This window comes from Pleurodeles waltl, chromosome 11, assembly GCF_031143425.1.
Source record: "Pleurodeles waltl isolate 20211129_DDA chromosome 11, aPleWal1.hap1.20221129, whole genome shotgun sequence".
NCBI classification, from domain to species: domain Eukaryota; kingdom Metazoa; phylum Chordata; class Amphibia; order Caudata; family Salamandridae; genus Pleurodeles; species Pleurodeles waltl.
In genome coordinates this window covers 188,709,845-188,736,476 of record NC_090450.1, presented here as the reverse complement: position 1 = coordinate 188,736,476, position 26,632 = coordinate 188,709,845, and positions in this window count along the sequence as shown.

Genomic DNA, 26,632 nt, shown 5'->3' with positions numbered 1-26,632 from the left:
TTGTGCACCTCTCTCAGGGTTTCTCCTCTTCATTCTTTCTCTTGCCCAACAGGGCTCTGCTCTTGGCACCCTCAAGGGTTATTCGTCTGCCATCTCTGCCTTTTTAAGACTGCCAGACCGACCTCCTCTGTTCAAATCTCCCATTGTTGAGAGGTTTCTTAAAAGACTCACCCACATGTTCCCTCCTATCCTGTTGATAATGCCTCAGTGGGATTTGAACTTGATCCTCACATCTCATGTGTGCTCCTTTCAAGCCGCTCCACAACTGTCCCCCTGCAGATCTTGACTCTAAAAACTGCCTTCTTGATTGCCATCACTTCTGCTCGCAGAGTGAGTGAGCTCTAGGTTCTCTCTCCGAAGAGCTGTCCATCCTGACAAAGTGGTGCTTCATACCAGGGCTTCCTTCCTTTCCAAAGTGGTGACACCTTTTCATGTAGGCCAGTCATTCACCTTGCCTACTTTTTAAGCACCTCCACATCCCTTTCATGATGTGGAGAGACTTCACTGCCTGGATCCAAAAAAAGCATTGGCATTCTACCTCAATGCTACCAAAGATTTTTGGCTGGATGATCAAGTCTTTGTGCGTAAAGTGGATGCAAAGAAAAGAAGGGCGATGCAGAAGAGGACCATCTGGCGATGGATAGTCCTCTGCATCAAGATGTGCTATGCTCTGGTGAAAAAGCATCCCCCTGAGTGTTTGCATGTTCTGTCACCAGAGCAACTGCTGCTATCACAGCGTTAGCACGTGAAGTCCCAGTCCTAGACATCTATCAGGCAGTGACGTTGGCATCCCTGCTCACTAAACATTATTACCTGGATAGTCAGGTCCGCATAGACGGTTCAGCCATTCGGTCCTGCAGGACTTTTTGGTGTGATTTTAGTTCGCAGCCCTCCACCGGGGATGGTATTGCTTCGGTATCCATTCTCAGGTAAGGAATCTGCAACTAGAAGTCTATGACATGAACAAGTTATTTACCTTCAGTTATTATGTATCTGGTAGAGACATATTCTACAGAATAACAAGAGACAATTAATGATTTCACATATAAAAGTTAGCTCAAATTATAAGTTAGGAGGACGTATACTCTTAGCACAAGCAAAGTTAATTTATGTCAATAAACACAGTAGTCAATGTAGGCAAACTGATTCATAAACATCTTTGCCTTGGATTTTCCTCACCTGACCATTCCTACCACACTACCATCACAGATTGATATGTGTCCTATGCCACAAGTTTTTCTGACATTGGATGTCACAATATGTAGGGGTATACTTGCACTCAGGTGAGGAAGTGGTCATTGTCATCATGACGCAGGTCAATTCCTTCCTCTTCACCACTGTCATCTTCATTGGGCATTTCAACATCCTCTGTGATGATTGGGATGGTCCATCGCAGGGCAATGTTGTGCAGCATGCAAGCAGGTACCCATGATTTGGCACACCTTATCGGGTGAGTACAGGAGGGCTCCACTGGTTTTGTCCATACACCTGAATCTGGCCTTTAGGAGCCCAAAAGCCTACTCTACTGGCCTCCGTGTTCTTCCATGGGCCTCACTGAAGAGAACTTCTTCTTGTGTTGATGTATCCCTCAGTAGTGCCATCAACCATGGTCAGTTAGAATATGCTGAGTTTCCTCTGCATGGATCAATAAATTGACAGATTAAAATCACATCAGACCACTGTACAATCCTAAATTAGGATTAAAGCAAATTATTCTCAAGTCATATTGTATTTATCAACAAGCCAGACCCTCTCAGTTCCAAGTTGTGACATTTTCAGGGGTATGGTGCTGTTCTGTAGTACAAATGAATCATATAGTGACCCAGGAAGGCGGGCACACACACTTGAGATGTATAAATCTGGTACGTAGGCAACTTGCAAATTGATGGTACAGAAGGTCTCCCGACTGCAGTAGACCTGTTCCCTTGTGTGTAGTGCCACCAAGGCAATTTGTGTGCTGTTAATTGTCCAACTATATGTGGATAGCCACCCAAATCACAAAATTCTTCCTTCACATTGGCCAAATCCTAAACTCTGGGAAACTGGATGAAGCTGTTGATGCATCCCATCATTGAAGCAAAGACTTCTTGTAGCACACTACTTCAAGTTGGCTGTAGCATGTCTCCTGATACTGCCACAGTGTATTGAAAAGTGCCGGTGGCCACAAAATGAAGTACTGCCATGAGTTTGACTATTGGTGCTATTGCTGTTGAGAAATCAGGTTCCAGATGCTGAGACAAATCCAATATGGTTTGCCTATTTAACCTAAACTTTTTGATTAAACCCCCTTTTCTTTATGGTGGCAAGGTCTGGATACGGTCTGAAGACCTGAGGATGCATTCTTCTACATATTCCTGGTTTTATGTGTCTGCATGTAAGGAATACAAACTATCAATAAAAATTCTCACACAAGACTTTCACAATCAACACACATCTCTTGTCTAGGTTAGATTAGTGATCTCATTGTGTCATATGTTACCATAATTTTCAAACATCATTGCTACTGCAAATCAATAATTTTTTAACAGGACAGACATTTTTTACAGATAATGTGTGAATAATACATTTGAAATATATTATTTGCACATTTTGTTTGATTTTTTTCTTCAAATTACCATCAATGGAAGTATTACATACACTGTGGCACCATCAATATCAAACACAGTAATGGTTCACTTTTTTTATTTGTCAAATTTTGCCAAAAACAGTGTCATCCTTGTTTGATATATGCATAGAAAATAGCCACCATTTTGAGTGCCGCTGACTTACAAACAGTTGAAAAATACACAGCCACAAGTCCTAAAATGGTGGCTACTACCATCAGGACATTGGCTAACCGACGGTTGTCGGCAGAAGTTGACTGCGCTGTAGGTAGAACACTCCACGACGGACACTGCCCTAGGCTAACATGTGTGACAGCTATGCATGAATGCCAATTGCTGTGTCCATCTCCATCGCAGAGCGCACACAACATGTACTTGAATGCAGGGTATTGAAAAAAAGCTCCCTTTCCTCCTACCACTACAGTTTACAAGACCTCATTGTTTTTTTTGCTGCTGTTACTGACCTCTGGGAGTCAGGATGCTGGGCAAAGCAGGTGACAGGGTCCCTGCCTTCTCCCCTGAAGAATTGAGGCTGCTCACCAGGAGGTCCTGTCCCTGCACAACCAGCGGTATGGGACTTCAGAACAACTGGTACATGTTTGAATAGGAAATGTTTGCCAAAGTAACTTGCTCCCTCTTTTTCTACAGGCTAATGGGTCCCTTTTTGTCGATGAGTGAAGTGAGTGATTGGAGTGTAGGGAACTGAATAATTTAGCTGGATACAGGGTGTTATTTTGGGATATTAGATATGTCTGTATGTTGAAATGAAAAGGCCCCTGAAAGAATTAGCCAGTATTTCAGTGCATGTCACTCCCAATTCCAGGTTTAATAAGAAAAACTGCAGCCATCTTACGTCCAGTGGCTGGTAGGCACTGTACCACTACTTTGAATTGAAACATACAGCCCAGGTTGAATAAAGAGAAATGTGAAGTCCAAGTAGAATCTCTATAGTTATGGAGTTGTCTGATGCTCTTCAGTCAAATGAATGTACAGCCCATATTTTGACATAGAAATATATTTATGTTTTACACATGTCATGGTGCTGCATATGGGGAAATGTATTTCCTGTGCTGTCAGTATAAATGACCCAGGCTCTCAAACATCCAGACAAGTATGTCCCATTACAACATACACTTGTGCATGCATCACCTAAACTCATACTCTCACTGACACATGGCAGCCCTCCCATACTGCTCTTAGTCACTGTATGTGCTGCAAACCATAGTATCTGACTCTTAAAAGGTTAGTCCCAAAGACAATGTAGTTGCGCATGTGGTAATGTGCAGATTGTTCAGCCCTTAGTAGCTCACAGTGAGTTGGACTAATCTGGAGTTAGTCTCACTACATGAATAGTTTCCTATCTCTGGCTTAAAGGATGTTTGTGTCTTGGACTGGTAACATAAGATGAAAGAAAGTCTTGAGGCTACTCCACAAATCACTGCAAATCAGTGTGTCTTAGGAAACTTTAAATGATTGAAAATAGTCTGTACTGGCTGTTCTAGGAATGCATGTGAGAGATGCAACAAAATTGTGTCACTGCACTACAGACAAACATAAACACTCAAAACATCTTTTGTTGTATTTTGGCCTCATCCATAAAGGTCAACACCCATCAAAAAGTGCAAATTGTGGATGCCATTGTGAAGAAGGTGCAGACCCTGGTCTTTAAGCAGCACAGCCTGCATTGCAGGAAGAGGTGGAAGGACCTCCAATGATGGACCAAGAAGTCAAGTGAAATCTAGCTCGGCCAGGACTCCCAAGGAGGCCAACATATACACCCCACCCTGAACCCCTAATGGCCCACATACTTGTGGTGGTGTACCCGGAGCTTGATAGGCAGTTGAAGGCCCATCAGCAGCATCAAGGAGGGGAGCGATTGTATTTACCAAACTTGTTGTTTATCCTTTTTTGTTCATAGAAGTGTTGTTTGTTATTAACATAACAGTTGACACCCATCCAAAGAAGACAAGGATTTCTGGAGGTGTAGGTTTTTCAGACGGTGTCTGATGTTGTGTTTGATTTATTGTTTTATTCCTCATTACAAGCCAGGTACTGTTTTGAGTTGACACATGGCTGCATGCCAAAATTGTTGTGCCTGTATTTTCTCCATGTTATGAGTGACATTTGTACCAAACATGCATCATTTGTGGATTGGGTCAGACGTGATGCTCCATAACAATTATGAGTAGGTAATGTAGGACCTATTCTTGGTGACATGGCATAGTAAGACATATGAGACAGTTCATGTTTTAAACATTACATTGGTAAGTTGGTACAATCAATATATGATCATGAGCATCTGCACCCAAAGGACTGGAAATGTGTACTATGGCATCTTTCCATTTCTGAAGTATGTTAGAAAATGTTTCAATACCAAAATTCATTTAATTCAGTGTAGACAGTAGCAGGTTGTCATGAAGCCTCAGTCCTTCCCAAATGTGCATGCAAGCCAGCCTGTGTCAACTAACATGAAATTTCATGCCAGAATGTATTGATTGAGACAGACAGGAATGAATCTACATTGGTGTTAGACTTAAACGAACCCCAATGAACATTATCCACATTTATGTCCAGATGAGAAAGCAATGATGGTGAGGAAAGTGATATTTAAAAGGACAATTGCAGATGGAAGGCTCCATCACATAGATGTTGGAGTATTTCATTTTGATGAGTCAATATAAGGCACAAAACATGTCTCTTTTGGATATGTGGAAATGTTTTGCCCTGTACTGACGTGGTCTAGGAATGGATCTAGGCCTGTGTATTTACTAATTCATCAACAAAGGGAGGGATAGGGAGGTTAATGGTCCAGTGTACGTTCTCCCAGTAAGACTAGTCACACGACAAATGGGTACACTGTTCCATGCAACTAGGGGGACATTAAATGTTCAGGAACAAGAGCCCTCACACATCCAGATGGATGTCATGCTTCATCATCGGGAAGCTCGTCATCAGACCGGCGGTGCAATATCTGACGGGCTCCCCAATCGGGGGCTCTTTACCGGAGATCTTTTTGAGGTGGCTGCCGAAATGGTCAGACACTCGTTGTAGCAGGAGAGTGGATAGATTAAAATTGATTAGCAACCCCACAGCAATCTGCTTTAATGGTTACTTCACGAGGTTGCGACCAAGATTAAAAACATACAGAAAGTGGAGAATGAGGTTCATGCTCAACCACTTTAGCAATACCTGGAGATCTGGGAAATTGTCACCTGACCCCTAAGGTCTGGTCAACATATTTCGCGCCATGCGGTCTTGAAAGATCCTCTAACGCTTCATCAGGACCTACAATCAAATAAACTTCTCCTGACTGTATGGTAAATGAAGGAGAGACTATCTATTGTGTGTATGAAATTGAATAACAGTCACTTACATTAGAGTAAACTGTCGTGTCAAAAAATGAATAAAAAAAGGTTGCCCTAGAAGATAATGAATACAAGGTATGAACACAAAAAAACACAGTTAAATGACCATAACACCCATGGTAAATCAGTAAGCTGTGTGGTGATCAACTGATAAGTAAAAGCATCTGCTTACCATCCCTCTTCATACGGGGGGCCCCTTGGGGAATAACACGGTCCAGCCGGTCACTTCTAATGGAGATTAAACATCACATTTTAAGTTAGTGAAGTGTATGTTATAATTGAACTCAAGGTGGTATTCTATATAGTGTTCCAGTCTATAGTACTGTGTACGTAATAACAATCTTCCTGATTAAATGATGCCCAAAGCGAATAAACTCCTAATGAGCCTAGCACATACGGTATATCCAAAATGAATCAGCAGTCTAAACTGGACTGCCTGCGTCTCGTACGTATGGGTGGATATTACCAAACCCCTTCTCCCAGGCGTGTATAAAAAATACTAAAATGAAGCCTGAGGGAGATGGCCTACATCACTCCATCTACAGGATAGTGAAACAGGAGCCCTGTGTTTGAGAAACCAAAAGAGTGTGGCACAGGCGCAGTCGGGTATTCAAAGAAGGCGCGTAGTGCCGAGTAGTTTAGAGTATACACAAACAGAGTGTTTGTTGTAGTGACCTCGTATTAGGGTCATGAAACCAACATTCGAAATTTCGGTAAATCCCCCTCGTCACTTACTTGAGGCTCGGCGATGGAGGTTGTTGTAACCCACCCGCGGCGTGCTCTCCCTGAACAACAATGTTCGGGAAAGCGCTCAAAATATTTAAAGCGCGACGCGGGGGGTATGTACCTCCGCGTCACGTGATGAGTGCATACTAAAAATAGAAAAAGGAATATGTATCCCTACAGGCACCCGGTATCGGAAGATTTCATGGTGCGTAGTGTCGGCCGCCATATTGAATTGTAGTCTGGTATGTCCAGTCCTAATTATATATACAAGGAACCAAGTGAAAAAAATAGATCAAGAGGGTCTGGAAAGGGATAGTGACCTGGCTGAAAAACCCAAGACATGGTAAAAAAAAAAAAATGTATATCCATGCTGTGACAAAGAATATGACAAGAAGCATATATAGATATTGTACTGCAGAGTTCACATCTCAAAGATACCAGTCATAAGAGAAGGGGGAAGATCACTGATAACCCCCTCAAAAGACCTCATAGGGTGAATAAGAAATACCCAAAGGTATCTCTGGGACGAAAGAGCCTATAACGTAATAAGTTGAGGAGAGACTCAAGGTTAAAGTGAAAGTGAAGAGATGATGTAAGGAGGGTATTACCGAGACAGTGACACCCAAGGAATATCATTGTTCAAACCATTAATATTGGTTTGAAGTTTAAATACCCACCGTTGTTCTAGTCTGAACAGCGAGTGAGAAGAATCGTTGACAAATCTGGGAGACTCCAAGATCACCCAGCGTAAGTCATCTGGCCTGTGGGGTGTCTCCAAGAAGTGGGCACATAACTTCGTAGTAACACGTCCACATCTGATGTTGCTTCTATGCTCATTGATCCGTATTTTAACGGATCTGAAGGTCATCCCAATGTACCGAAGACCACAAGGGCATGTAATCATGTAAATGAAGTTCTTCGTGTTACAACTGGTGTGTTTCGTCATGTTCCATTGACCTATCGGTGCCAAGTCGAGTGTCTTGACATGGCCAGTCAGAGAACAAACATTGCACTGTCCACACGGATAATGACCTGCCACAGGGGGAAGTTTCCAGAGCGTAGACTGTGTCTGGGCTGTGTTTTTTGGGACGTGTGCTTATAATCAAGTCCTTAATGTTCTGTGATCGTTTAAAAGCAAATAAAGGTCTAGGAATTGAATACCCCCCACTAGTGAGGATTGTCCATCTCTTCGTAATTAGACTTTTGATGTTATTTGATAGAGGAGTAAAGGTAGTTACATATGTCAACGTCTTATTAGTGTTCCTTGTATTAGATAAGAGGAAGGCTTCAAGATTATTATTTCTTGCTCTCTTGCGGGCTCGTTTGACAATGTCCTAGGGATAGTTGCGTGCTAGCAGTTTGGTTTGAAGATCATTGGCTTGTGTATTGTACACTTGTGCTGAACTGCAATTGCGTCGTAATCTTAAAAATTGACCAAATGGCAAGTTATCGCGTAAAGATTTGGGGTGATGACTGTCATATGTCAAAAGGCTATTACGATCGGTAGGTTTGTGATATGTGCTAGTGGTTAGTTTGCCATCATGAATAGTGATCAATAAATCCAAGAAACTAATCTCCTTGGTCGACACAGTAGATGTGAATTTGAGAAAAGGGTTGAGAGTGTTAACCCAATCTGTAAAAATTACAGCAGTAGTAAGAGGGCCGTGCCATACTACCAGAATGTCATCGATGTACCGACGCCATAATTTGATGTTGGCAAAAAACGGATTGGTACTTGGTAAAATGAACTGTTTCTCAAAATAGTACATATAAAGGGATGCCAAACTGGGAGCAAAAGTGCTTCCCATGCACGTCCCCCTAATCTGATGGCAAAATTGTTCTTCAAACTGAAAGAAATTTTCTGTCATTGCCAAAGTGGCACAATGCATTTTGAATGAGACAGGTGACGTAAGGTTGTTGCTATTGTCCTGGAGTATGGTTTCCACTACCTGCAGTGTTGCGTCCTGTGGTATGTTCGTGTACAGTGCCTCGACGTCCAAAGTAATTAAACCATGAACATCAACTGTGTCATTGATCAATTCAATCAAATTTAATACGTCCTTGGTATCTTGTAGGTAGGTGCAAGATTTTTTCACCAAAGGTTGTAGGAAATGGTCGCAGAAAACGGACAATGGTTTTAATAAAGATCCAATGCCAGACACAATCGGCCGTCCCGGAGGTGGAAAGGTACCCTTGTGGATCTTGGGCAGGCAGTAGAAGTAAGGAACTTTGGGTGAGGAGTGTCCAGAAAAGCCGCCTCTTTTGGGGAGATCCACGCGTTGTTAGTTGCTTCTATATTCAGAGACCTAATCTGAGATTGTAATCTAGGCGTGGGGTCCCTAGTGATTTTAGCGTAATAAGTGCTATCACTCAACAACCATAGACATTCACGCCGGTAGTCTTCAGTGTTCATTATCATTATGGCCCCACATTGCTGTTCGGGGAGAGCATGGCGCGGGTAGGTTACAACAACCTCCATCGCCGAGCCTCAAGTAAGTGACGAGGGGGCTTTTCCGAAATTTCGAATGTTGGTTTCATGACCCTAATACGAGGTCACTACAACCAACACTCTGTTTGTGTATACTCTAAACTACTCGGCACTACGCTCCTTCTTTGAATACCCGACTGCGCCTGTGCCGCACTCTTTTGGTTTCTCAAACACAGGGCTCCTGTTTCACTATCCTGTAGATGGAGTGATGTAGGCCATCTCCCTCAGGCTTCATTTTAGTCTTTTTTATACACGCCTGGGAGAAGGGGTTTGGTAATATCCACTCATACGTACGAGACGCAGGCAGTCCAGTTTAGACTGCTGATTCATTTTGGATATACCGTATGTGCTAGGCTCATTAGGAGTTTATTCGCTTTGGACATCATTTAATCAGGAAGATTGTTATTACGTACACAGTACTATAGACTGGAACACTATATAGAATACCACCTTGAGTTCAATTATAACATACACTTCACTAACTTAAAATGTGATGTTTAATCTCCATTAGAAGTGACCGGCTGGACCGTGTTATTCCCCAAGGGGCCCCCCGTATGAAGAGGGATGGTAAGCAGATGCTTTTACTTATCAGTTGATCACCACACAGCTCACTGATTTACCACGGGTGTTATGGTCATTTAACCGTGTTTTTTGTGTTCATACCTTGTATTCATTATCTTCTAGGGTGACCTTTTTTGATTAATTTTTTGACACGACAGTTTACTCTAATGTAAGTGACTGTTATTCAATTTCATACACACAATAGATAGTCTCTCCTTCATTTACCATACAGTCAGGAGAAGTTTATTTGATTGCAGGTCCTGATGAAGCGTTAGAGGATCTTTCAAGACCGCATTACGCGAAACATGTTGACCAGACCTTAGGGGTCAGGTGACAATTTCCCAGATCTCCAGGTATTGCTAAAGTGGTTGAGCATGAACCTCATTCTCCACTTTCTGTATGTTTTTAATCTTGGTCGCAACCTCGTGAGGTAACCATTAAAGCAGATTGCTGTGGGGTTGCTAATCAATTTTAATCTATCCACTCTCCTGCTACAACGAGTGTCTGACCATTTCGGCAGCCACCTCAAAAAGATCTCCGGTAAAGTGCCCCCGATTGGGGAGCCCGTCAGATATTGCACCGCCGGTCTGACGACGAGCTTCCCGATGATGGAGCATGACATCCATCTGGATGTGTGAGGGCTCTTGCTCCTGAACATTTAATGTCCCCCTAGATGCATGGAACAGTGTACCCATTTGTCGTGTCGTATTTACTAATTCAGTCAGAGCTATTTGTCATGCAGAGAAATAAAAGCGGATAAGAAACAAAAGGCATACATGATATGGGAGCCAGCATGGGCAATTTCTAGATTGTGAACACATGGTTCGTAGAATTAATTTCCTACAAGCATGAGATACCTATGATTCAGAAGTCAAGTTTGATATCTTGAAGCTCGGTTAATATGTAGACTTGGCAAATTTTTATGAGCCATCTATTTACCCAAATACCCTCAAACTGTTGCATCTGTCTTTATAGCATCACCTGGGCAAGGCAAAGATGACAGCGGTCATGGTGGTGGGGAAGAAGCTCGGGACTGTGGTCCTGGTGCAGACACTACCGACACCGAGGGACCCAGTTCCATGGAGGGTGAAGGGATTGGCGCCGAGGCCATGAGTGAATCCATATCATCTTCAGAGGCCTCTATAGACAACTAGCCCGTTCGTGGTGTTTGACCCGTGCTAATATTCTACCTGCATTGTCAACCACCACCCACATTTCCATCAGGACCCTCCCTCTTGCTCCCCACCAGTTGCCCGTAGCCACTCCCTTAAAAGGGGTGGTGTCACCTTTGCTGCAGGCACATCCAAATCTTTGCACAATATTGGTGTAGGCCAGATCACACTACTGAATGCCATCCAGGGGCCTACTGGTGAGATGACCCATATGCTAGCTTACTGGATGGCATTCATGGTACCATGTCTGGCCTACAGCGCTCATTACATGGTCTGGCCTCCTCACTGACTACAGCCTCCCTCCCACCCCATCCTCGTGCCCCTACTCTCACCCCTTCCCCTTCCAAATCCCTATTCCCAGCTCTATTCATAGCACATGCACACCTTTACACGCACCCACTCAGGCACACACAAGCAGCACATCCTCACATAATCAGAAAGACAGCAAAAAACAGAGACACACAACACACACACTCATGCAGACACCACACACCCCACCACCACCACACAAACACCCACAGATACCACACCAACCCCAACACCCACATCCACACTCACCACCAATGCACCTGCAGACACCACACCCAGCACAACACAAATACCCACACCCACCACAACACAAACACCCACACCCACCACCACACCCACAGACACCAAATACACCATGACACCCACATACACCAGCACATCGACAGGCACCACAGTCACACACAGCACCTCCACAGCAGACACAGCCACCCACACATATACTGTACACAAACCCTCACAATCACCACACAACAGACACCCAGTAATAAAACACAAACCAAAACATAAACCACATACACCAGACCCTCAGACACTCACTACATCAACAGACACATGCACAACAGACACTGCCACTCCCACTACCTTCAACCCCAGATCCCTCTCAAACAGCCTACCTTTTCCCTAAGTAGGACTTTATGTTTGTCCCAGACCTGACCCCTTCTTCATCCCAGACCATCCCTCCCAAAAGGAATACAACCCCACCTAAATGTCTAGGTACCCGTTCCACAGCCCAACCTACCCCTTCCACATCCCAACCCACCTCTTCCAAATCCAAACCTACCCCTCCAAATCCAAACCCACTCCTTCCAAATCCAAACCGACCTCTCCCAGATCCAAACTCACCAAACCCAACTCTCCCAAACCCAAGGACGTCCCTAGTAACACCATTGAGGTGCCTGCTCTCTGCCCTATGGCTGCCCCGTCCAGCGGAAGTTTTTTGGCAGTGCAATTAGAAGGCAGATTATGGACATGCAACCCATACTAGGGGCTTGTGGCCTACAGTCTTTGAAAAAATATATGGCAAATGTTAAGAGGATATCTCATTTAAATAAAATATTTTTATTTTGAGAATAACCTTTGTCCAGCCCTTATTTTTTGACTGTTACTAATTGTTTGCTGATGATATTATTTCTGTTAATGTGTGTGCATACACGTACTCTTATTTATAACGGTGACAGGCACAAGTTGTATATTTTAGTTATTTTTTAATGCATACATTAGTGTTGTACATTTGTGATGGACATAATAATTTTGTTGCAGTTCTTCATCATGTTACTGGACACATATTACAAATATATGTGTTTCTGATGTTGTGACTGGAGAATGCATGTGTGTTCATTTTAACATGATGTGTCAATAATATGCACATATGCGTTACACGGAGAACATAATATTTTACAGTTAATGGCATCTAATGTTTGTCATAAATTGCACAAACCAAGAGGACATGTGACCTTCAAACATCTCTGACATGTTTGGAGTTTAGAGTTGAGATTGATTAAACATTCTGTGTACACCCACTTCTAGCATTTTGTAGTGCAATTGGTACATTATCATGGATTGCAGTGGGTGATATTGGGTATTCTGTTAATGTATATGATATGGTAGCTTAGTGAAAATTATTGCACTCACCTGTAAGGTCACATTTCTATTTGGGATTGCTGTGACTCTTTGTGTAGGTGCCCATTTCCATGACGGCAGTTAGAACGAGATTGCTGGGTGTTACTAATATCTCAAGGTGTGATTTAAAATTTTTTTCTAACTACGACATTACACACACAAATGCATTGCACATCTTTGTACTATTGCTTGCAAGTATTTGTTACACATGCTCGAGTCCAGTGCCAACGTACAGCAACAATTCTGAGGATGACAGGTGAAACACTGACTTACCTTCTGTTCCGGTGATGACAGGGTTGATTTTCAGCTTGGTCCTGGAGCAGCAGCAACAGGAGGACTTGTATGACTGGGTTCATGGCAGCAGTAAATGGAAAAACTAAAAAAGGTGAGCTTCATCCTTTTATCCCTCCCAAATCGCCAACTTAGGTGTGGAGGTTTATCTGCCACGCTTGAGTCAGAAGGAAGGCACTCTGGGGGTCATTACGACCTCGGCGGTCTTTGAAAAAGACCGCGAGGCCGCGGGAGACAGAATACCGCCATTGCCGGCGGTATTCCTGTCTCCCTATTATGACATTTCCGCTGGGCCAGCGGACGGTAACAGTGTTACCGTCCGCTGGCCCAGCGGAAATGTCACATCAACATTGCAGCTGGCTCGTAATAGAGCCGGCGGCAATGCTGATGTGCAGTGGGTGCAGTAGCACCAGTCGCGCATTTCGGGGCTATGCTTGGGGGGCCCTGCACTGCCCACGCCAAGTGCATGGGCAGTGCAGGGGCCCCCAGGGGCACCCCAAGTCCTCTTACCGCCAGCCTTTCAATGGCGGTGTTTACCGCCACAGACAGGCTGGCGGTCGGGGACTCATAATCCCCAGGGCAGTGGTGCTTGCACTGCTGCCCTGGGGATTATGACCGCCAGGCGGAAACCTGGCGGGAAAGTGGAGGGGCCGGCGGTATGGCCGTGGCTTTTCCGCCACGGTCATAATTGCTGGCGGAACACCGCCAGCCTGTTGGCGGTGTTACCGCCAACTTACCGCCGGCCGCCAGGGTCGTAATGACCCCCTCTGTGATTGGCTCTAGGGTAGAAGTGGCTGGTATCCCGCCACCAGCCACTTTTGCCTATGGCACTATCAACGTGGGTCAAGATCAATGGCAGTAACAGCAGTTCGGCAGCGGTCTTTTGTCTATAGACCCACCAACGTCAAAATATAGCGGGTGTACCTCCTATTAGGCGGATGGGAATTCCCGACAGAAAATTGACGTCAGGGCCATTACTGCCAAAATCTAAATCAAGCCCTTAGTCTGAGGGTCGTTAGGGGAATGTGGGCAGTTTACTTTTTTTTTTGCTATTTGGATTTTTATGTTTGATGAGCAGCGTGGTCATAATTGCTGTGTAGCAAACATTCAAATTATACATAGGAATGTTTTATATTACAGTGCCCTGAAAACCATTCTTTAGAGAGTAAACCATTAACGGCTTCATTTAGATCTGGTTAGAGGCAGTACTTAAGCCCCAGGACCATGCCACCAAGACCTCCTCCTTAGCCACCAGGGGTAAGTAGCATTGATTACAGGAGTAGAAATGCCAGGGGTAGCCAGCATTGCAGTGTTCCTTGTCTATTCCTTGTCTGCCTGACAGCTCTAAAAAGCTTGTTGTTCCACTCACTGATGCCCAGATTTATACTTTTTGATGCAAACTGCACTAACACAGTTTTGCGTCAAAAAGTTTAGCGCTGACTAGCGCCATTTTTTAATGCCACCCGGGCATCATATTTATACTATAAAGCTGGGTGGCAATAAAAATAGGTTAGAGCCAAATTGTTTGACGTTAACAAATCAACCAGAAACCTGCCAGGAGAACACAGAAAAGACCCAGGGGAGGGAGAAGAAAAAGAGAAAGTGTTGTTTCAGTACAGAGGAGCATGAAATACTGGTGAGAGAGATGAAGGAGCATCAACATCAACTCTTCATCACCTCAAAATTGCCAATTGGCAGGAGAGAGGCAATTTGGCAGCAGAGAGTAGACAAGATTAACAGTGTGGCAGAGGTGATGAGAACCGTAACAGAGTGCAAGAAACACTGGCATAATTGTAAGCAAAGGACAAAGGAAAATAAAACGGCAAAGGGCAGGCAGCACTGCAAACTGGAGGTGGTAGTCCAACACCACAAGATGACTTGGAGGAGATGGTTGCAGCGGTCATCCCAGAGGAACCGGTCACTGGAATTGCAGGACAGGACAGCGCAGACTACCCGGAAACACTACAAAATCTAGGGTAAGTTGCATGGGGGAAATTAATGTCAAATTGGCAAGTGCAAGAAGGGGGAGGCACATAGGACTCACACAATGCATGTCAAAGGAGCGCAGAGGGACACATTGCACATTAAGCAAGTTGCACCATGCTGACATAAGCTACACATGTACCTATGCCTTGGTAGTGTAATGCACCATAAACAACCTGGACATATGTGAATCACAAGACCTAAATAACTACATGTGCACATGCAGCACATGGGATGGATGGTATGTATATTGACTGTGACTCTGGTTGTGTCATCACAACAACCCTTGCATATAGTCTATATTAACCCTACAACATGACCAAGACTTCAGAGACTAGGTAGTCAGTCAATGCCATACCTGAGGTCATGTGATGGTGTTGTCCCTTGCAGTAATACCTTGCAACTGCCTTGCCTTATTGCCCAAACACGTATGCTGCATCTTACCGCACACAATTCATTGCAACTGCCCCAGACATGTGCCGGTGGCACCACCACCCTGCACATGGACAACACATCCACATAAGGCAGCCACCACTCCATCATGCAGTGAGGATGCCCCCTGGGTGCATGGAACAGTAATCTGAGCAGGTGCTGGGGGATAGCAGGGTGGTTCTGTATTGCTGGAAACCTGCCACCACCCAGAGCAACTTAACTGGTGTAGTGTGGAACCACACATCTTGATGCTGAACAGAAATGTGCCACTACAGAAAATATGTACCACATGTAGCAAACTATAGGTCACAACAGTTACAGGCTGAGCACACAACTACTGTGAGACACATAGGAATGGGGAAATAAACACACATACAACATATGGGGCATGACTGTGAACATAATGGTGTATTATTCCACATTGGTAGGTAAGACCTCCAGTGCAGTGCACCCTTTGTGGTTGGCATGATGCATTACACATTGGGATGTGTAACAACTTTCAAATCCCGACGCGACCGGCACGGGTTCCTCCTTTCCGAACTACGAGGCTTATCCTGGCCATCACTGATCTCTCCACCGGTAATTGACTGTACCTAGAGATACGTGACTACCATCAGTTTGAATTATTAACCCCATCTTTATATGCATTTCGCATATCCTAAGCCTTGACAAAGTCTTGAAGACGAAACACGTGTTGGCTGTTTTGCTGTATGGACTTTTGTTGCATGTGGTCATCTGATTGTTACTTTGACCATTCATTATCATGTGGCTGTTTTGGATACATGGACTTACTGTACACGTAGTCTTTGTGATTGAGACTCTGACTACCTACTTGCATCTATAATAAATTTCCAACATCATCTTTCTTGCCGGACGTCTACTTAATTCCTGAACATTATCTGGATCTACGATACGGGTGTGCCCTGGCCACTCTTCTCTCGTTGTATAGGCAACCACCCACTCCTCAGTGTGTGGCCCTCTGACACCTGTAGTGGCAGGTGTATTGGCTGGCCTGGCACCCATTACTATGTTGTTCACATAAAAGACTATTTACTTATAATAACATTGTTGATGGATCAAATAGAGTCAGTGCCAGTCTTGGGGTGCATTGGGTGTGACAGGACAAACTGCACTTAGCCCTGTAAATCAGATAGTGGAAAGGGCAAACGATCAGGGCATGGGACCCCCTGCACTGCCAATGCCAGGTGCATGGGCTGTGCAGGGGCACCCAGGGGCAGACCACACTACACCACCAACCTTTTGCACGGGGCTTTCACCACCATGCAAGGACTGGTGGAAATGCGGGAAAAGACATGAAGTGTAGAGTTGAACGCAATACTGGGCTGGTGTCACAAGACTGCTGGCATTGCCAGTCTGTAAGATGCTAGAAACCTGTCAGTGCCAGGCCACTGGCTCATGGAGCATTCTCCATTGACAACAGTTGCCACTACCACCGGCGCTGTTGGGGTGGTCATATAGACAATTCCAGTCAGGTGGTCATAGGACTGCCGCACTTGAAATGAGGTACCGGTATGACTATCTGCAGAATCACCATCAAACTAGCTTGAGGCCCTGACCTAAGTTCAACTCCAGTTAACTGGCTATGACCATAAACTCATTTACCATCAGGCACTGTCACATATATAATGATGAACACAGGAAAAATATTATAACCATGCTGGCCATCCATGGGTCTACCCCTGTGCCTGTGTCAAATTAGCTGCACTGCCACCATGCTGCATCACATGCATCATTGTGCAAGGATGACTACATTGAGGGGGAGATGATAGGTGTGTAGGAAGGTGTACCTACTTGCACAGACAGAAGATGAAATTGAACTCTGCTAGGTCCATGTGTCCATGTGTGCTGTGCAATGTACACACATACACATACATCAACGTGAGGAGCTAACAATGGTAGCAAGAGCATAGAGTCCTGGCAATGCCAACCCTGGGGTGGTGCAAGGTTACAGTACTGCATGGGTGTAAGTGAACATGTAAGACTGGGACAGCAGCATATTGACATGTGTAGTGCTGTGGCTTCAACAATGCAACACCCATTTCAAGGCCTCACCATGCAAATAGAGGCATAGGGAGTGTAGACAATGATAAGATGGTGTCATGCCACAGAAAGGATATACATCACACCTAGTAGATATGACGCAGCCAATTGCCCCACCTGAGCCTCCCCTCATGTGACACTCAATGGGGCAAAGGGCTTATAGACTGCAACCATGAGCTACAGGCGCAATGTTTGGTAACTAAGTTAAAAATGAGCCTCCAATAGCAAGTCAGTGATGTCACATATCAACTGCCACAACACAGAAAGGTTGATTTTACACAATCTCATTGCAGAAGATGATGGCTCTCCTGCTGATTTGCCTGTCCTGGAGTACCCCGATGACCTGGATGACCAGCTGACAACCATCAGCTAAGAGACCCTCCAAGACGTCCTCGTATTCCTTTAGACACCACTTCCAGTTGCAAGGAGGAGTAATAATCTAGCAGCCATCCCAGATGCCCCAGCCAACACCCCAGTAGTATGACCTGCCAGCACTGCCACAGCTGAGGACTTCGAGGACCCAGGGACAAGCTTTGACAGGACAGTTGTAGGAGTCCAGCAGAAACAGGCCAAGGACGTGTGGGTGGGGATGCAGACTATGGCAGCCAGCCTAGAGGGTATGCGCTCATGCGCCATTACAGCCAAAGAACAGACTGCAGCCAAACGAGGCACTCACTCCCCAATCCATGGAGACCAGCAGTGTCTGAGGGACATAGCTTCTGCCATGAGGGAGAGGCCACAATTGCCCTCCCAAACTGGCAGCAGCATCATTGAGAACAAGCTGGACTTCATGCAACGGGAAGTGGCCTCCCTTGGGGCAGACATGGCTGCCTACCACAGGGATGTTGCTTCTATTCTCAAAAATCAGCAGTTCCTTCTTGCTGCAGTGATGCCATATGTTATTCCACAGATGGCAGCAGCTGCCGGGAATTGGGAGTCCACATCTCCAGCCACTGAAGTGTGTGTGGCCCCCTCTACTTCCCCACTACCACCATGAAGGGCAGAAGAGACACCACACACATCAGAGGATGAAGATGTGGAACAGATCATCTTCACCTGCAAGAGTTCCCGGTAGCACCAGACCATGCCACATGGGCAGTGTTTTCCTTTGTCCTGTGCTTGAAATCATGCCAGTGTTAGCCCAGTTGGATATGTGCACTCTTCAAAGACACACTGTTCAATCAATGAATCAGTGTTTGTTCAATGCAGCTACTTACCCGCAAGGGTCTCAAGAGGCTGAGTGAGGGGGTGTGGATCATCAATTAGTGTGGAGTTTCTTCAAATAGCCAAGTCATCAGCTCCTTCGTGAAGTTGAGGAGGGGTGTAGTCTGTCTGAGGTGGAGCGGTAAGGCGTTCCAGGCTGTGGCGGTGAGGTAGGAGAAAGAGCGTCCCCCTGTTCTTGTTTTCCTGAAGTGAGTTACTCTGGTGAGAGAGAGCTGGGCTGAGCGTAGGGTCCTGTGTGGTACATAAAAATTGAGTTGCATGTTCAGGTAGGCTGGTCCAGTGTCTTGGAGGGCTTTGTGTGCATGGGTGAGGATCTTGAAGGTGATTCTTTTCTCTATGGGAAGCCAGTGCAGTGTGCGTAGGTGCTGAGAGATGTGACAATGTTGAGGTAGGTCGAGAGCCAGTCTGGCAGTGTCATCTGGATGTTCTGTAGTTTGCAGGTGAGTTTCTTGTTGATCCCGGCATAGAGCGCATTGCTGTAGTCCAGTTTGCTGGTAACAAGGGCGTGTGTGACTGTCTTTCTGTGTTCGAGGGGGATCCATTTGAAAGTCTAGTGTAGGAGGCGGAGGGTGCAGAAGCAGGTGGATGTTACTGAGTTGATATGGTGGTCCATGTTGAGTTTGGACTCCAGGATGATCCTGAGGTTGTGGGTTTGGCTCGTGGGGTGGGTGGGCTTCCGAGGGTGGGTGGCCACCAGGAGTCATTCCACACCTCGGGTTGAGGGCCAATGATGAGTACTTCAGTTTTGTTTGCGTTGAGTTGTAGGCAGCTGTTTTTCATCCAGTTTGTGACTGCTCCCATTCCTTCACTGAAGTTATGTCTGGCTGTGTTGGGTTTGTTGGATAGGGAGAGGATGAGTTGGGTGTTGCATGCCTATGAGATGATGTTAAGTCTGTAGTTTCTGGTGATGGCGGGTAGAGGGGCCATGTGGATGTTAAACAGGGTGTGGCTGAGGGAGGATCCCTGGGGAACTCCGCAGGTGGTAGGTGTGGGGTCCGAGAGGACGGGGGGAGTCTCACTCATTGAGTTCTGCCAGAGAGGAAGGATTGTGTCCAGTCGAGGGCCTTGTCTCTGATGCCAGCTTCGTGAAGTCTGCATGTCAGGGTGTGGTGGCAGACTGTGTCGAAGGCCGCCGAGAGTTCCAGCAGGATGAGGGCCACGGTCTCTCCCTTGTTCAGCAGGTAGCGATGTCGTCTGTTGCAGCTCGGAGGGCTGTTTCAGTACTGTGGTTTTTTCTGAAGCCAGATTTGGAAGCGTCGAGGATGTTGTAGTCTTCGATGAAAGTTGCGAGTTGGCTTTTGATGGCTTTCTCAATGTCTTTTGCTGGAAATGGGAGCAGGGAGATGGGCCTGGAGTTCTTGAGGTAGGTGGGGTCCGCCGAGGGTTTCTTGAGGAGAGGGTTGACCTGAGCATGTTTCCAGTCATCGGGGAAGGACGCTTCTGCTAGGGAGTGGTCGATGGTTTGGCAGAGCTTGGAGACAATAGTTTCAGCAGCTCTGTTGAAGATGTGGTGGAGGCATGGGTCCATGGGGGCCCCAGAGTGTATGGTCTTTATTTTCTTCAGTGTAAATTCGGTGGTGAGGGGGGTCCAGTTGGTGATCGTTGGTTTGTTGGTGTCGGGTTTTGGTGAAGGGGGATCTGCACGTGGGTTTTCCATGTTGAGGTTGTCATAGATGATCTTGATTTTGTGGTGGAAGTATGTGTTGAGTTTGTTGCAGAGATCTTGTTAGGATGGGATGTCCGCTGTTTTGCTGTTGGGCGAACTTCTTGATGATGCTAAAGAGTTCCTTGCTGTTGTGTGCATGTGAGGTGATTCTTTCTTGTATTGCTTTCTTTTTGATGCTTCTGATGAGTTGGGGATGTGAGGTGGCTCTAAGGTTTCTTTTGTCTTCTAGATTTGGTGTTTCCCCAGATTTTCACAAGGTGTTGACATGTGCGTCTTGACTCTCGGAGTTCTGCGGAAACGAGCTGGCTTTCTTGGCATGGGTGCTGTTGTTCTTTTTGAAGGGGGCTATGGTGTTGGCGCAGTCGGCGATCCATTTGTGAAAGGCGTGGGCTGCATTGTTAGGGTAGAAGGAGGGGTCGGAGTTGGCGAGGGTGGCGGTGAGCTGGTCGTTGGCGATTCTTGCTGAGCTTCTATGAAATGGTTGCTGTTGGGGTCTGAGGCTGGTGGGTGTGATGAAGGTGAAATGGATGCAGCGATAGTCTGTTCATGGAGGTTCAGAGGTGTGGCTGAAAGTGACGGAGGTTCCTATTGTGATCATGGGGTCGAGAGTGTGTCCTGCTGAATGCAGTGGTTCCATCGCGATCTCTCAGAGCCCTATGTTGTGGAGGATGTCTAGGAGGGATGCTGTGTTAGGGTCTTGTTGGTTGTCAAGGTGGAAGTTGAGGTCTCCCAGCAGGGTGTAGTTGGTGGCTGCGATGGCTTGTACGGTAATGCTGTCTGTGATGGAGTCGGAGAAGGCTGCGCGGGGCCCAGGTAGGCCATAGATGAGGGTTCCCCTGAGGGTGGAATACGGGCTGGTCTGAAGTTTGAAGTGAAGGTGTTCCATCAGGCTGGTGGGGTCTTCGGAGTGTGTGCTCAGTTGGATGTTAGACTTGTGGACGATGGCGATTGCCCCTCCGAAGCGGCTGGTGTGGTTTTTCCGGGTGATCTTGTATCCTTGGGGAATGGCGATGGCAATGTCTGGGCCTGAGGTGGTGTTGGTCCAGGTTTCAGTGAGGAATGCGACATCCAGGGTGGTGCATTCAAGGAGGCCCCAGATTTCGGGAGCATGTTCTGGAGGGAGCAGATGTTGAGGAGGATGCATTTCAGGGTTTTCGGTGAGGGTATGTTGTTGCGGGTGCGTTGTGCCAGGTCCAATGTCTTGGTGGTGGTGTAGGATTGGCAACAGCTGAGGCAGCTGAGGGTCCGTGGGTGTTGGTTGGTGATGCAAGTTTGCAGTTGTTGGTGCGTCCTGGGTTGAGTGTGTGGAGTGCTGCTGACGTGTAGAGATGGCGGGTGGGAGGTCCAGGGGTCCTGGCGCTGGTCGCAGACGGGCAAAGATGGGCTTGCCTTTGGCACGCCTTAGACGCGCCAGAAGCCCGCCCGCCCACTGCGCATACCCACCATTAAGTAGGGAGAGGGGAGAGAAGAGGACAGCTGGGAGGCAGAAGCGGGAAAAACCACGTGAAAAATTAGGCTGAGGGCCTTGAATTTTGACAGGGGTCAAAGTTCAAGTTGGGCTGCACTTGCTGGTGGACTACATGGGGGAAGAGCAGTTTACTGAGCAGGTCAGTGGGGTTGCTCTTTCCACTGCGCAGCGGCTGCCATTAAGTAATGACTGGGGGGAGGAGAGGACAGCCGGGAGGCGGGAGCAGAAAAAATGGTGTGAAAAAAGGGGGCGAGCCCACAGGGGCAGCAGTGGCAGGGAGAGGGAAGAGGCTGAGGGTCTTGAACTTTGACTGAGGTCAAAGTTCAAGTCTGGGTGCACTTGCTGGTGGAGCTACATGGGGGAAGAGCAGTTTACTGACCACGTCAGTGGGGTTGCTCTCCCTACCGCACAGTAGCCACCATTAAGTAGAGAGAGGGGGGAGGAAGGGACACCTTGGAGGCGGGAGCTGGAAAAACGGTGTGAGTAAAGAGGGCAGGCCGGGGGGCAGCAGCAGCAGTGAGAAGGAAGAGGCTGAGGGCCTCGAACTTTGACCTGGGTCAAAGTTCAAGTTGGGCTGCACTTGCTGGTGGAGCTACACGGGGAAAGAGCAGTTTACTGACCAGGTCAGTGGGGTTGACCTGTCTGCTATGGACTGTCATTGTCTCTCACCTACAAATTGGCAAATCATGTTCCTCTGCACTTAACAACACTTCACCTAAGCATGTCCCATGAAATGTTCATCAAACCTGGACTTATGTAGTGTCACAATTGTATGGATTTCACTAATGGGGTCACAAACCTGGACATTATGAATATTGCACTACGACACTTTTAAATAAACTCCTCCTACACAACCAGCATGTCTTTGTGTATTGTGACACCTCTTTTACGCTTAGGAATTGTGATGTGTGTAACCATTCTTTAGTCACAGAGTGTCAGCACAAGAGGGCAGGAATATGGACGCATATTATATCTACGCACAAGGTTCCTAGAAAATAAACGCCAATGCTGGTCTCATCCCCTACAAGCAATTTACTGAGTATGTCAAAAATGTAGAACACATGTATGCTTCACCCACTACATACGGCAGGAATGGCTGTGAAACAGTTCTCGAGCAATATCATCTGCTGGGATTACCAGTAGAACACATTGGTGTGAAACAGAGATACTTAACCTCATCTGTAATTGCCACTGGTCAGCTTTGCATGATAGAATTTAAATGTAGGCTGTTGTCAGATGTTCCACAGTGCCCAACATTCCTACACAGGACCCTAACACTAACAGCTGAATTACCACACCTACCTGTCCAATCCAAAGTAAACATAGTCACCTTGAGTGGTGTGTACACTGGATGGCAAATGCATAGACAAGTAGATGTGTTGTTGCTGTCAGTGTGACAGCTCAGTTGTAAACAGGTGATGAACATGTCAAGAGAGGGATTTGGAGGGAGGACAGAATCCATAGGCCATCCCACAATTTTCACTGTGCACTCATGGGAAGACCCTGAGACACAAGCATATGACACAAAAAGTAAAGGAGTACCCAGTTTGTTTTTTTCACAATGAAACTAAACTAAAAAATTCAAGAAAACTTATCCTAACCTAAACTGACCTATTCTAACTATACTTAACCAACAACTAAACCTAACTACCCTATGCTAAACTTACCTAACAAATTTAACAACACACTAGCCCCCCACCCCTCTTATGCTACGAGGCACATGCAGGACAACATATACTAAACTACACATATACTAACTACATCTAAACAAATATATATTTTTTGTTTTTTTTTAAACACATATATACCCCAACATGACTTCCCACCCACCCACAAATGAACATGTAAAAAGTAGAAATCCCACCCCCAAACTAACTTATCCTAACTACACTACACACCTACTCTAACCTAACACTAACCCCCTAAAACCCACTATAAAACATGAATATAAATGAGGAAGGAGGGGACAGACCTGGCAGGTAAGAGTTCCTAAGACAATCACAGTTTTGCCTTCTTGAGGGTTTTCTTTATGTGTTAGAAATGGGGTCTTTGGTTGGCAGTCAGGTTACCCCCTGTCCAAGCAAGGACCCTCACTCTAGTCAGAGTAAGTCACACGCAATCCAAATTGTCCTGTGCTCACCCTCTGGTAGCTTGCCACTGAGCAGCCAGGCTTAACCTAGAAGGCAATGTGTAAAGTATTTGTGCAATAGATCATACAATAATACAATATAGCACCACAAAAATACACCACATAGTGTTTAGAAAAATATATAATATTTATCTGAATAAATGCAGGTCAAAACGATCAAAGATGCAATAAGTAATTGTAGCTATATCACTGAAAAGTGAAATAAAGTGTATTAAGTCATTTTTTTAAAAGCAAACAAAGTCTGTTTCAAGCACAAAGTACCTGGTTCGCATCAAAAATCTTCACAAAGAACTGCAGAGTAGGAGATGCGTGGAAACAAAGGGGTATGCGTCGATTTCTCGGGCCACACACGGTGATGCGTCATTTAGTTTTCACGCAGGGACGGCTGTGCGTCGATTCCTGGTGCTCGGTCGTTGATCCTCTTCAGGTTGCAGGGTGTTCAGACGCCCCGGGGACGATGCATAGATTTCCTGCCCTGGCAGGACGAAGTCACTGGAGCTGCGTCGTTCCGGTGGACGTTGAGTCGAATTTTCCCCCGCACGGCAGGCGCTGCATCGATTCCTCTCTGGAAGTCAGGCTGCGTCATTCCGGCTCGGCTGGGCGTCAATCCAGTGGGCCGTGTGTCGAATTTCCGGTCACTACACTGGTGCTGCGTCGATCTTCTCGTTGCAAAGTTGGGCTGCGTTGTTCCGGTTCGGCATGCAGTGAAATTCTCACTGCGGTGCAGGCTGTGCATTGTTTCTGGCAGGCTGTGCGTTGGATTTCGCGGCACAAGGAGTCCTTTTTGAAGAGATGAAGTCTTTTTGGTCCTTAGACTTCAGGGAACAGGAGGCAAACTCTATTCAAGCCCTTGGAGAGCACTTCTTCATCACAGCCAGAGAGCAGCAAGGCAGCAGTCCTTCACAGATAGCAGTCAGGTGAGTCCTTTGGGCAGCCAGGCAGTTCTCCTTGGCAGGATGCAGGTTCTGGTTACAAGTTTCTTCTCCAGGAAGTGTCCGAGTTGGTAGGGGCAGAGGCCCTGTTTATATACCCAAATGTGACTTTGAAGTGGGGGAGAATTCAAAGAGTGGCTTAGAAGTGCACCAGGTCCTCTTTCAGTTCCCAGTAGGGGTGTGGCAGTCCTTTGTGTGAGAGCAGGCCCTCCACCCTCCCAGCCCAGGAAGACCCATTCAAAATGCAGGTGTATGCAAGTGAGGCTGAGTATCCTGTGTTTGGGGTGTGCCTGAGTGAATGCACAAGGAGCTGTCAATTAAACCCAGCCAGACGTGGATTGTAAGGCACAGAAAGATTTGAGAGCAGAGAAATGCTCACTTTCTAAAAGTGGCATTTCTAAAATAGTAATATTAAATCCAACTTCACCAGTCAGCAGGATTTTATACCACCATTCTGGCCATACTAAATATGACCTGCCTACTCCTTTCAGACCAGCAGCTACCACTCAAACAATGTATGAGGGCGGCCCCAGTGTTAGCCTATGAAGGGAGCAGGCCCCACAGCAGTGTAAAAACGGATTTAGGTGTTTTACACAACCAGGACATGTAAACTGCCTTGGTACATGTCCTGCCTTTTGCTTACACATCACCCTGCCCTATGGGTTACCAAGGGCATACCTTAGGGGTGTCTTATATGTAGAAAAAGAGGAGTTTTAGGCTTGGCAAGTACTTTTAAATGCCAAGTTGAATTGGCAGTGAAACTGCACACACAGGCCCTGCAATGGCAGGCCTGAGACAAGGTTAAGGAGCTACTTAAGTGGGTGGCACAATAATGCTGCAGGCCCACTAGTAGCATTTAATCTACAGGCCATGGGCACATATAGTGCACTCTACTAGGGACTTATACGTAAATTGAATAGTCCAATTGGGTATGATCCAATGTTACCATGTTTAAAGGGAGCGAGCATGTGCACTTTAGCACTGGTTAGCCGTGGTAAAGTGCGCAGAGTCTTAAAACCAGCAAAAAAGTGGAGGGAGGCAGGCAAAACGTTAGGGGTGAGCACCCTAAGGCTGTCAGGTCTAACATGAAGTGTTTAAGCCTACTAGTATTGGCTGCCACCTCCTTCTCCAAACTGTCAAACCTTTGCAATACCAGTGTGATGTCCCTCTGCAGATCCTGCAGCATTTTCTGGTACATGGCAGCAGGTGGTGTTGGCTGATGCACCGAGGTCAAAGCTGTTGCAGTTGTGTCTGTTGTTGTGGTGGCATCTGTGCCCCCCTGCACTGCTGTGGAGCTGAGTCTCCTCTGTGTGGCCACTGTCAGTGTGGGGCCCCTTGTGTAAATGCCCACCATTCCCCGATTGATCTCTCAGCACGATAGCAGCAAGCCATTCTCTGGAAGCCAGATTCTACTGCCAGGATATGTTGGTTGCGGACTGCCCTCTTTTGGAATGCACGCAGTTCCTCATTGCTCATGTTGGCAGCTGTTAAATTGAGACAGGCAACCATCAGTGTCAGCATTGTGTGGAGTATGTACAGATTATTGTCTTACACTCTACATCTAATTACACATGCACTCCAA